We start from the raw sequence: 13,107 nt of genomic DNA on the forward strand, positions 1-13,107 counted from the left end.
CAGGCACAGACCGTCCCAACAGCGCGCCGGAGGGACAGGCTGTGCACGCAGAACCCTGCCTGAAACCCATCCTGAAAAAAACGTGTTCACAGAGCCAGCCCAAGAGCAAAATCCAGCAGCGCCCTACCAAATGAGAGCAACGCCCTGTTTCTACAACTAATTAATTGCACCAATCTCCCCGGTTCTGCTTTTGAAACAGCTCCAGCTAATGGTTTCCCTGATTTGTAGGGGCGCTGCAGGATGAGCATCTCTCCTCCCTCCCTCCCACCCCCCAGCACCCCTGCGCTGTGGGCACAGCCCCTGCCCTCCCCAGCCACCCACACTCCCACCTCCTCCGTGGGCTGGGACTACACGCGACAAATCCTCGCAAGGCTCGAGGTGCCGAGGCTTGGGGGAAATTTGAACTGTCATTTTCCCTATTACACCCAGGTTTAGTGCTGCTGTTACAGCATCATTTTATTTATGGTATTACTTCTGTCATTATAATGATCCTACATAAATTCCACATACCGATTCCGTAACAATACTTGCTGCTATTATAATAATGATCCCATCTGAATGGCACAGGCACCATTATCAGAAAATCTGTTTGTAATAGAGAATCAACTGTAAAAAGAGGCATTACGCCCAAATGAACTATTTAAGAATTACCATAAACAGGGGGCTAGCCTCATTTCCCTTAGCTGCAAGGTGCTGCTTCCTGCCTTATTGTAAATAGATAGCAAGTCAAAATTAGCAGGTAAGTCATCCTGCGACTTGGGAGCCGATGCTGAAACAGAGCACTGTGTGGCTTCCTCACATGAATAAAACCTACCTCCACACAGACTTTAATAAAGAATTTTTGCAACGCACTTACTAAGCGCTAATGAGAGCACTAATCAGTACATGGAGAAATTGAATCACACCCTTACAAACCCATAAAAAGAGTTATCCATAAATAGAAAGGAAGGGCAGAACAGCTTCTTTAAAAACCCAAACTCACCCAAGCACACGTGACCTCATACAAAATTAAGGTGGCAGTCACTTCAGAAATGACATGAGATACACAGGAAACATAAAGGTGTTGCAGGGTTCAGTTCAATAGAACCTCCATCCCCGCAGCAGCCTGTGCACGTTCACAGCTCCCAGGTGCCTCCTGATTCAGAAGGTTTCACCTACCGCAACAGTTATTACTCCTACAAAATAATTCTGGAAGGGCAGCTACTCCTTCAAAGAGAGCTTCTAACAGATGTTTTCCCACCATCAGCATTTGAACAAACACCATGTCTCACACCTTCCACAGTCCCTAATTTTACCAGTTCATTCTTCACACCCGCAAACGCAGCATGAAATAAATTCAAATGTAACAAGATTACACTTCCCTGGTGCCACAGGACGCACTGCAATCTCTGTCGAGTCCGACAGCAAAGCCTTGTATGGGAATAAAATATACCTGGGGTTCAAAATCTCTTCAAACAGAGGGCAGAGGATGGCTTGAGGGGAGTGGTAGTGGGATGGAGTGCCTTTCATCTCCAGGTGACTGGTTAAAAATTCAGCCCAGGTGAGCAGCATCTACAAAGTCGTTACTACACAAGGGCTGCACAGAAGCCAGCATGAAATGAGTAAGTGGCTTCAATCCAGCTATTCGCAGACCAGTGTCAGACAACTTGTCACTCCTACACCTGGCACTACGGGGCAGCCCCCGAAATGGCACCGAGGATAGGATTGTGCAACCTCAATTTTCTCCTTTACACGTAGCCGGGTGACACCGGCACTGCTGCTTTTTTTTGGCCTGTGCCCACACACAGCAGACAGGGACGCTCAAGCAGAAATCAGAGATACCGGGTCTATTCCTGGCATTGCCGCCGACCTGCCGCCGGAGCCTGGACAAGCCTCGCAATGCTTCTGCCTCGTCTCTTTTTGGCCGAACAATTCAACCGGTGGTACTTCAGTGCTTTTCGCTGGTCGACCCTAAAACACTTTACAGAAAGGAGTTACTCATCGCTATTCCCATTTTACAGACAAGGAAGCTAGCAGATTGCCATTTCCCCAAGGCTGTTTTTCTGGCACGCTCCTTAGAGATTAAATCTAGTGAAATAGCTTTGCTGTACAAGAATCTGTACCCACAGGCCAGATTCAACAGTGAGGGTAAAGAGGGTGTTTGAAACTTGCTGTGATCAAGGTTAAGAAACATAATAAAACACCATATCCTGCTTTTCCAGCTCTGCAGGGTAATGAGGGATTTCCTCATATACCTGCTGCAACTGTCACCTTTGCAGGAATTTAGTACCTAATACTAAATTCACTGTCTTCACACTGAACCTTCAGACGGTTTATTTTGGTACCTCCACCACCCAAAAAAGCGATACACACACATCTCTTCCAAGTCAAAAGCATAACTGGGTCTTCTCTGGTTTCAACGCCTTTGAAAAATCACTGCTTTGCCTTTTGGCTGCAGGAGGAGGTTGCAGAGCAGTCGGACCACTGAGCAGGAGCCCCAACATTCCCTCGCTCCCTCGTTTCCACTCTTGACTGGCAGACAGATTTGGAACAAGCACCTGCACTTCTCCTGGAGGTGATGTACCTCCTTCCGCACTAAGGATCAACGACGCGCTCCCAAGATGATAAAAGATACAGATACTTTCCCTTCTTCTTGGCAGGTTCCTGGAGCAATAACACGAAAGGATGGCGAGCATTATGGTTTTTACTCCAGGGATGAAAAGCGGAAGAGGGAAGCGCAGCCCCGGAGGTGCTGTCCTCTGGGCAGACCCCTCCTCCAGCTCAGTCCCAGGCACAGGACCACCTCATTGCCGGCGCTGCCGTCTGAGCAAGCCTTACTCACCATCTTCGAGCCCACATCCCAACACACTCCTCCACCAGAAGTGAGAGGGCGGCCTGAAAGGCACCAATCAACTCCAGACGCTCATTACTTTAGAGAAAACGCAAATCCTGAAGAAACCGTTAAAATAGCTCGATTAGCTCAAATACAGATTTTTTACTTCCTCCTTTTTGGTGGGAAAAAACCAACCAAGCCCCAATCAACAGTGTAAGTCTGTAAATAAATATTAGCCTTGTAAAATACCAGGGCTGACAAGCACCTCTGCAGCCAGAAACAGAGCAGCGGTGGATTACAGACGCGCACCCGACGAACACTCAGCTAGTTACGAGACAAGAAAAATTTCCCAGTACAGGTGGTTTGTTATTCTCAGAAAGTCTCTTTTCAGCAGATGTTCCTCTGTTCTGCGTGTGGCGATCCCAGTGCGCTTGAATTTGTGATTTACCCTCTGCTAAGTGACGTTAGAAAAGGGAAATGAAAGGATAGCGAGATGCAGCTATACAAAGCACAGGCTAGAGATCCTCCTTTTTTTTTTTAAGAGATGAACCATAATGTTAATGTTTGAAACTGCTTTTCATATATAGTAATGATCAGCTTAATCTTTACATTTTTTTCCTTAACTGCAAGAGAGTTCTCCGCCAACGAACAATATAAATTTAAATCTAATTTCAAGTGTGCCTTTAACTGCCTTGAGTCAGACCAGCTGCTGCAAATTCAAAGTTAGAGCCTTGACGTAAAAGTTACCTGCAACATAAAAGTATTTTGCCTTTGCCAGAGTGAGAGCGAAATCATAAAGGGATAAAATATGGCCATTTCTCAGGAAAGTTCCAGCTACGCAGTTCCCGTAACAAAACGGAGCATTTTTTTCCCCTCTTATGTTTCTAAAATTATATACCTTTTAGACAAATCTGCATCTTGAGCTTGAGCATAGTATAATGGCTAGGAAGCAAGTCCTATAAAACCGAGAAAGCGAGTTAGATTTTAATCCTAGGAGCCGAACACAGAAGTTGTGCAATGTTTACAGTGAATAAATTTTGTACCTTACTCAAAGGCTCAAAGCCCGTGTCCTGCCCCAAGCTGTGGAGACCATCGTGCAGGCGACTGTTAAAGACCTGGGCTGCCTTTTACTCATTAAAAAATAAAAGGCATTTCTAGTACGGAAAAAAAACATGTAGTAAAAAGGTCAATTCGGAGAAAAGGGTGAGCTGGAGACCCGGCCCTTTGAAAGGCAGGAGAGCGCTCCCAGCACGAACAGGGGGGTGGGTGCTGGATGCGGATTTTACACTTTGTCTCTTGTTTTGCAGCAAAACGCTCCCGTGAGACATTGGCTGCAGAAAAAGGGGGAGAAGGAGGGGGAGAAGGAGGGGGTCCTCCCTTCCCAACTTCCAAACGCCCCCCCCCAGCCAGCGCTCCCCCTTCGCCAGAGCAACGCTCCCCATCGCTCCGAGCTCGCAGATAAAGCCCGGCCGAGAAGAGCTGGACAGAAAAGGGGGTTTTACCGCGTATCCACCGCGGGAGCCGGCGCGGCGGCAGCAGCCCCCCCTCACCGCGGTTCCCCCTCGACCCACAGGCCCGTCCCACACACGACGCCGGGAGGGCCCGGCCGCGCTGGATGCTCCCCAGAGGAAGGTGCTACGGGGGGGAGGGGGGGAGCGTTTGTTTCCCCTTCTTAAAAATGGGGGAAAAAAATTTAAATCAAACCGACTGTCTCGAGTCTCGTTTCGGCGGCGGAGGGGCTGGGGCGAGGGGAGCCCCTCGGCGCCCCGGGGGACGAGGGCGCTTGGCGGGGCGCGGGGCAGGGGCAGGCACTTACCGGGAGGGGACCGGCCGTCCCACCCGCGCCGCCCTCGGCACGGCGGCCCGCGGCGCCTCCGGGCCCACGGGCGCCGCGACCCCGCCGAGGAGCCCGCCGCGGCCCGGGCGGAGGGAGGCGGAGCCGGGGCGGGGCCGGGCCGCGGGGCCGCGGGGCCCGGCCCGATCGGGGGGAGGCTCAGGGGGGCAGCGCGCCCGAGGGGGGCGGGAGGCCCCGGGCGGGGGAGCGCCGCGGCCCACCAGGCCTCGCCTGCGCCCCCTCAGCGCGCTCGGCCGCGGGGGGCCTCACAGCCCGGCCCCGGGTCACCCCGAGCGGTCGCGGATTCCTCTCCCGGTGCCCCTGGAGCTGAGCTTTTGGGGTCCTCCCCCCCCAGCCTGGTCGTTAAGCGTCTCCCCGAAGTCCTGCCTGGCCCTTTGGGTCCATCCCTCCACAGCAGGCCCTTGGGGACCGCTCACACACAGCCCCGTCCCCACAGCTCACACAGTACTCCCCGCAATCAAACACCAAAAGCCTCCCTTGCCCTCCCACGCCAGGGGAAGCACCGCTGATCCCCCCAGCACCCCCATGAATTCACCCCCACGGGGCAGCCCCTCGCTGGCAGCACTTACCCGAAGGGGAAACTGAGGCACCGCAGCCAGCACACCCCCCCCAACCCCTCCAGCCAGCAGCATCCAGGCTCTTCCCTCCACTGAGCCCCCCTGGGCCCCCCCCAAACCCCAGACATGGGGCAGCTTTGAGCGGTCCTGTGCCAGCCTGGCACAGAGCTGAAAGCGAAGGGGTGCAGCTGGGATAAGCCCTGCCTTGAGATTTTTGGCAATACAAAGCCCAACACCACTCATTGGGTCCTGGGGCCTGGCTCTAAGATCAGATAAACTCTCACCTCCAAACACTTCAAAATTAAAAAAAAAAACAACAACAACAAAAACCCTAACAACAAAAGCCACAACCTTCTTCATTTATTTTTCATGGAGCTCCACAGACGTGCAAAGCTCTTGCAGCCATCTGTAAAGAGAGAAGGTAATTCCTAGCCTGAGGACTTTATAGTTTAAATAAGACATAAACGCAGCAAGAGAGGACAGCGAAGAGAAAGGCGAGAGGGGGTGTGCAACAAAAGGGTTTCTTCAGAGAGAGATTAGGATATCACGATTGCTACGTACACACCTTTACATTGACTCCATATAGGATTTCAGAGTAGCTCTGTTATCTCTGGACAGGAACAAAACACTCTGTACTTGCTCTTTTCCAAATCATACCAAGAAGCTGGAACCAAACAAAACCCCCAAACAACAACAACAAAAAAATCACAACAACAAAATTCCTTCCCTCCACTCCCCTCTCGATTTTGCTTTTTTTATTCTTTTTTTTTTTTTTCCACATAGATATTTTGCTGGGTTTTTTTTGAAAGCTTGGGGTTGAAAATCCTCGGTCATTTGGGAATTCTCTGAGCCAGCGACCGTAGCGGGGCTGAACGCAGAGAGGCTCTTGGCAGGCCCCAGTGCGGAGAGGGCTGCGCTGGAGCATGTGCCTGGGAGAAGGGGGGGATGCGGGGGGCAAAGGAGGCCACATACATTTTTAGAAGAAAAAAAAAAAAAATAAAAAAAAAAGCACGTCACCGAAGCCTGCCTGGCGCGCACGCCAGCGCTGGGTGGGGGCTGGGAGCGGGGGAGCGCGAGGAGGAGAAAGCTGGGTGGATGGAAGTGAGGATCCAGATTGAAAACAGATGGGATTTTTCTTGCCAACCTGACATCCGAGACCGCGGGAGGCGGGGTAAAACTTCCCCTTCAGAGAGGCTGGCAGCCAAGAGATATGGGGGGGGGCGCCTGAAAAATCCCACTTTGGTTTAAAATCCCTCCTCACTCCCTCTCGCTGGGGCTCCCTGGACAGCAGAGAGGAGCCCGCTGGAGCTGGGTTTTTTTTAATACTTCGAGAGGTTTGATCTTACCATTAAGTGTCTGATTCATCTGTTCCTGCCTGCTGGAGCTAAGCCCAGCCTGGCAGTTAATACTTGCCCTAGGAGACATTTTAGGGGCATTCTGCACCCACACGGATCTCTCTGCACATGCACACGAGGGAAACCCGCATTTCGTGCACAGAAATAACCCTGTGCACACCTTTGCCCTCCCGCTGTGGCCATCAGCCTGAAGCCAAACACGGGCCACAACCTCCATCCAGGGACGAGCTGGGATGTGGCAAACCCATGCTGGAGTGTGGCTGCAAAGATCCACGTTTCCACTTAAAGGAGGCACCATAAACCACTGGAAGACCTCACATCTCTTGGTACAGCCCCGGGCACCTGAGCTGGTAGCCTCCAGCAGCCCAAGCTGCCCAGGTTTTAAGAAGCTGCAAACAAATGATGCAACAGCCCCCCAAGTGTCTTAGCGGTGATTCACCCAGCAGTGAATTCTGTGGCTGGTTTGGGGCAGGCCTGAAGCAGCTCCCACTCTGGGTCGTGCCTCCCGCTTTGCCCCTCCATCCACGCACCCCACGCTTCCATGCGAGAGGTACCGGCGGGTGCAAATCCTAGAGAGGTGGCAGAGGGGTCCCCAGGGACACAGGGGCCACACGAGTCCCGGTGCTTAGCACCGCGTTTTGGGATAAAGAGCGCCGCAGGACAGCAAAAGGCTCAGGGTGTGCACAAGCCGCTACCCGACGTGGCATCAAGGGACTGGCAAAGCTGCGCCTCTGGCAGAGCGTCCCGGGCCTGGCAGGGACTTGGGGTCCGTGCCCCCCCCGGGGATTTCACAGCTACTTTACAAACCAGAAACAAGAAGTTAATGGTGCGGGCTTGACCACATATTTTCCAGGGGCTCTGGGAGACCAGCTCTCCGCAAGCCGGCTAACACACACTCTTTTCATTCAGAGCTTTAAATACCCAATTGTGTCTGTTTTCAGCACACTCATTTTTAGCATTTTAATGATATGGTCCCCGGCTCTCGCCCTCCTTGGATTGGCCGCAGCATGGTGGGGTTTTTTTTCTTTTTTTTTTTTTCCCCCCCTTCTTTTTAACAATCTTGCACCACGAGAGGGGAAGGGGAAGGGGGTTAGCAAGAGGTCACACATTTCTCCTAAGCCAAGTGTTTTTCCAGCAGGCAGGGGGTCCTGCCAGGGACAAAGACAAACCAGCCCCTTTGGCTGCCTGTTGGCTGCGAGTGCTGCACCTTCCGCTGCGGGTCCCCAGCGCAGGCGCGGGACGGGTGCGCTGCCCTCGCCGGAGCGTTTTTGGGAAGGTGCATGATCCGGGCGTGCTTCCACGAGAGGCAGCGGGCAGCAGCACCCGTCCCCACGCCCTGGCACAGCCAAAACCTTGCTCACCATGACCAGCCCTAGAAGAAAGGGTTTGGGCTTTCCCATTGCAATTGCTTTCCCTTCTTCCCCTGTAGCCAGAACTTTCCTTGGGCCCCGTGGACAGGATTTTGCTTGGCTGCACCACTCGGTTTGCAGCTGGGCAGAAGACCCCATCTGCAAGCAGGACCTGGCACGGAACGTGGATCACAGCATGGGCACAGCACCTGCTCCCTGCCCGGCTCCCCGGGTTGCGCTTGGGCACCCAGGCTGCCTGGACCTGCCTCACTTGTGCCCTTGGCCTCTTAGAGCAGCTCTGCTTCTTCCACTGGAAAGCTCCCAAAGAGGTTTCAGCAAGTTAGAGCACAGCTCAACAGTTCCACTGGGAACTACAGGGAGCCCTGAGACTCAAAGGCATGACGGGACCCCCAGAGCCCCACACCTGGACATGGCAGAGCCACCCTGGATGTGGCACCGCACCGTGCCACCTCCCTGACACAAAGCAGCCATAAACCAATGTGGCAGCTACCACTTTCAAAAATCCAGCTGCAAAAAAAGCCCAGCTTTGGCCACCGCCTCCAGAACCACTAGCTACGCTGCCCGCAGTGCCCGTCGAGGGGTGCTGGCTCAGCCCCGGGTGCCCGGGGGGGTCAGTCTGGCTCTGCATCGTGGGCAGCCGTCACTGCGCAGACACAGCAGAGCTGCCTCAGGCCCAGGCTCAGCTTCAGCATCCCCACCCAGCTCTGCCCCAAAATCAGCTGGAGCACCCTGGTCACGCCAACTGCCGACAGAGCCAAGGAGGCAGCAGGAGACTCGCGGCTGCACCAGAGAGGAACCAAAGGTGCAGATCCTGCACCACGTTACCTCCATCCCTTAGCAAACATCCACATTTCCCCCCTTCCCCAAGCACACCCAGCCCTACTTGCTTTTGCACATGCTACTGTGACCCAGCTCTTGGCCCACACCAGCCCTGAGGGATGTCCTCTCCTCTTGTCCCCCCTACCCCACCTCAATATTCAGCATTTTCCCCATCCCCTCTCCCCCAGCTCTCCAAACACATCATGTCCCTGTTAACCATCCTTTACAGGGTGCTTCAACATCAGCCGCTCAGTGGATTTTTTTTTTTTTCCGCCAAGTAATATCGAAATGATATTTATTAAATTTGCTCTCTAAGTCCCTCAATCTGCTCCATAATACAGTGAATCTGCGAGGTGGTTTCACTGATCCCGCCTCAATGAGACCAGATTAACGCAGATGATCCCAGCTTTGCGGCTCCCCCGTCCCAGGGAGGGTCAGAGGTTGTGCAGAAAGGCAAAACCCGCTGGCAGCGCCGGTGCGGCCGAGCCAGAGGAAATCACGTGGCCTCTAAAAATGATTTCCGAGGTTAATTTCAGGTGGGAAGGAGAGAGCACTCAGTGTGGACACACAGCAACTTTTAAGTCTTCGGAAAACCTGTTTGGCTGTTTACTTCAGCTTCTCTTGCTCTTATCTCCCTCCTTAAGCGCATTGATTGCACCTGCCCCCGCCCCACTCCCCAGCAAGAAGCCCATTAAATCTAAAGTTAGCTCCAGAAAGGTTCATCAGATCCATTATCTTTGCATTCAGCTAAATTATGAAAATCATTAAGATAAGGAGGCATGGAGCCTATTAGTTTCCTGGAGAGGATGCTTTACATTTTTTTCCTTCTGCTTCCACATTTAATTACCTTAAGTTTCACAGTATTTAATTCCATTTATTAAACCTTTAAAACATAAAAACAAAATATCAACAACAAACCCCACTGCTGGTTGCCTTTAGGAAGGGCGTAGAGCCAGGGTACGGAGCAGCATCTGCCCTCCCCATCCCCTTCCCCGCCCGGGTTGTGGAGAAGCCCCGACCCTGCGGTCGTGCATGGACACTTGCAGGCGAGCTGGAGCTGTGCTCACACGGGATGCATCCATGAATTAAAAAATTAAGGACATGGCCTGGGGTCCATGCAAAGGGAAAGGGAGCAGCGCCAGCCCAGGGCCATCCTGTGGGCTCCCCCGAGCCAGGCTGGTCCCCAAGGCAGCTGCTAGGAGCTTTGCTGCAACCCTGGGGGGATGACACAAAAAGCAGCAGGGTTGTGGGAACTCTATTTTTTTTTCTAAAATTGCAGGAGCACAGCTTAATCTTCAATGCCACCACACCCGGAAAGCCCCAGCGGGGACAGCACTCCCACAGGTACACACACAGGGATTCTTGCTCAGTTATTGGTGTTATTTTTTGGACAGATGCTATTTTAGGAAACTGATAGCAAGCCTATGGAAACAGCAAAACCCCCACACGCTTCAAGCAAGGTCAATCTGAAGCATTAGCGTCTCTCTGGCTGCATTTTGCTTTCCCAGAGATGCTATTTAGCAATCTTGGTTACTATTAGAGCAGCATCTAAACCCCCCTTATCCTGTAATGCCGAACAAGCTGTAACCATCACACCAGGCTGTCTCTTTGCCATCTAAACAGGTCAGAGACCAAAAAGTAAAAACAAAACCAGAGACACAGCCAGGGAGGAGCTCAGCACAGGGTCACCCACCATGCCACGTGTGTAGGGGAAGGCACCAAGCCCAAGCCCAGCTGGTCCCCAAGCCCGGCTCACCGAGACCACGGCAAAGGGCTGCAGATCCACGTCCCTGTGAGCACTCAATTACCTTCCCAAACACAGCATATCTCTAAACACCCCCTTGCAGGAGATTTCAACATTTTGACAATTCATGGACCACTAAAACTTCTCCTGAGAAGCTGTGGACCCTCATGGAGCCCCTTACGAGCCATTCATAGACCCTATTCCCCAGCACTTCAAGGCACAATTTGCAAACACCGCTGCCCTCAAGGCCTGTCTCATCATGCATCCAAACAGGGCCCCACAACTCCAAGCAGTGCAGTTTCTTCCCATTGACATCTTTTACAGGTTTAAACCTCAAACTTGGCCTGCATTTTGCATTTGGTTTTTAAATCAGGAATCACTCTGGAAAAGTAGCACCAGGAAGAAAAAAAACAACTTGCTAAAGTGTTCCCCAGCAGCATATCCACATACTTTAATATAAAAAAGCTGCCGTTAATTTAAAAAACAAATGTTTAAGCAATCAAGCATGTTTATTTAATTTGTCCTTTCTGTGCCAGAGAAGGCCCGAGCCGCTCGCAGTGCCTGCCACACGGCGTTATCGAGAGCATTCATGGTGACGTCCCCGTGTGTTGGGGTGGGAGCAGCTTGGAGCCCCAACACAACCCACCCTTTGGAGGGGAGGCTGGCTCCTCCCAGCCCCCAAGAGAGGGTCCCTTGGGGTTGTCCAGCCTCAGACCCACCACCTTGAGATGAAAACAGACATCAAGAGCCTAAGGACAGAACTTAGGACTCAACCCATTGCTTGCTTCCAGCACGAACCAGATCATATCTCTGTTCCTCCAAGAGCAGTGAAATTCTAGTTCATTTGCCATCACTGCAGACTAATGTTTTTTCATGAAAAAGGCATGTATTGCTCTACTTGTAAAGAGGGTGCAGGATGCACAGAGACAGGTACAGAGGAACCTGGAGCCCCAAAACAAACCCAGCTGGAAAGGGGCAGCTGCTGCCTCGCCACGGTGAGACACCACTGACCACGGGTCCTTTCCATCCATGGACTCCCAGGAGCTCGCCACCATCAACTTAAAAATACAACTTGCACTCTCTTTAAGTGCTCTGAACACAGATCAACTCTCGCTTTAAATGTTCATTGGTGCCACGACAGGACCCATGAGCCATCCAGTAAGTGGGTTGGGAGTTTCAGCCACCATCATGGAGCACCTTCAGCTCAAGGGCCACTTTGTACCATCTGATGGCCACATTCCCCAATTAACGCCAGCCATGGAGCCCGCACCTCTTACAGCAAACAGTAAACTCAGAAGGGACTTTCCCACCCTTTTTGCCAAAGCCTCACCAGCAGTGAGCTAAATCCAGATCTGCTCTTCACACCCACCCACAAGCTGGGGCAACCAGCAAAGGTTCATTAGCAGGAGGAGCTGCGTTCCTCTGGCTTTGAACATGAAAGCAGCCCAAAGGGGGTATTTTGTGGGGGAGGAGAATATTCACCACAAAAAACCCCAAAACATGGAGCAGCAAACACTGCCTTCAGCCTCCCTGATGCCAAAAGGACTTCTATGGACAAGGTTAAGGACAGACCATTACCCAAACTGAGGGGCAGAAATGTTTTTCTTCTCAAGTCATCTCTCAAGAAGCCTCTGTCCACTCGAGCTGCACGATATGAGCATTCACCTGCTCAGCTTTCCCTCTGGCCTCCACAGCGGCATATTTGGGGTTGGCTCTTACACTCATGGCTCTTTAACCTGCTGTTTACATCATTAATATTCCACCAAGGCAATGCAAGACACACACAGTACTAAACCAGTAAATAAACAGCCCCATTTCCCAGTCGGACAAACCCTCCATCTCTCTTGACGCGAGCTCCTGCACCGTTATCATCTTTGGCATGAAATATTCTTGAAATAAGTTGGCCAGGAGGAAAGTTTCAAGGAGACCCAACAGCAGCAGCTGGATGGCAGCCCCCAAAACTGCAATGAGCTGTGGATGTCCCTGCTGCAAGGCTGTAGAGGGAGTATTTTGGATGCCACTGAACACAGGGGCTGAGGAGGGGAGATAACACACTGGGTGCCCATGGGGGGTTTGCCCTGCAGTGACGAGACCCGGACACGAGGATGCTCCTTCATCCTTTCTACACCATTAGGAGGAAGTGGATGCTCCCATGATGCGGTGTTTTATTCTCAATGTCAGAAGCCAAATGTTTTTTTGGTTAACCTTTGGAGGGCAAACACAGAGTGGCCAATAGCCCGAAGAAGCCAGGTAATGTTGGCTGCATCTTTGAGCAAGTTATCAGTAGCCCAAGGAAAGCTTGGTCTTCTCAAGTTCATGGTTGTTGTGTGAAAACCTCATGGATTCACAATGAGGTGAGTCCTGAGCTCATGACAAAGGATAGCTCTGCGTGTGCCCATTTCACAGATGAGAACATTCAGGAATGAACTGGAAAACCAACATTCCCATGGTCTGCAGAAAAGCAGGAACGGAGCCTGCTCCTGATCATCCTTCCTCCAACAACCACCTCCGCATGTGGTGGTCTCCACCAGGCACACACCAGGAGCAGTTTCTTCTGAAAAGCCTCTAAAGGCTCAAATTCACCAAGAAATGAGC

General features: G+C 52.1%; 1 protein-coding gene across 20 annotated transcripts in view; it reads right to left on the bottom strand.

The window, feature by feature from the left end:
• The window catches only part of PTPRS (protein tyrosine phosphatase receptor type S), a 162,751-nt gene that overhangs the window by 132,139 nt on the left and 17,505 nt on the right, over positions 1 to 13,107 (bottom strand). For 18 of the 20 annotated variants that reach the window (XM_074851683.1, XM_074851686.1, XM_074851687.1 and 15 more), the window contains exon 1: positions 4,629 to 4,733. The exons of the other annotated variants lie outside the window; for them this stretch is intronic. The gene's annotated coding sequence lies outside the window, so the exon portion shown is untranslated. Of the gene's footprint in view, positions 1 to 4,628; positions 4,734 to 13,107 lie in introns of those variants that run through there. 20 annotated transcript variants of the gene reach the window in all.

Source organism: Strix uralensis, chromosome 27 (genome assembly GCF_047716275.1).
Source record: "Strix uralensis isolate ZFMK-TIS-50842 chromosome 27, bStrUra1, whole genome shotgun sequence".
Classification (NCBI taxonomy): Eukaryota; Metazoa; Chordata; class Aves; order Strigiformes; family Strigidae; genus Strix; species Strix uralensis.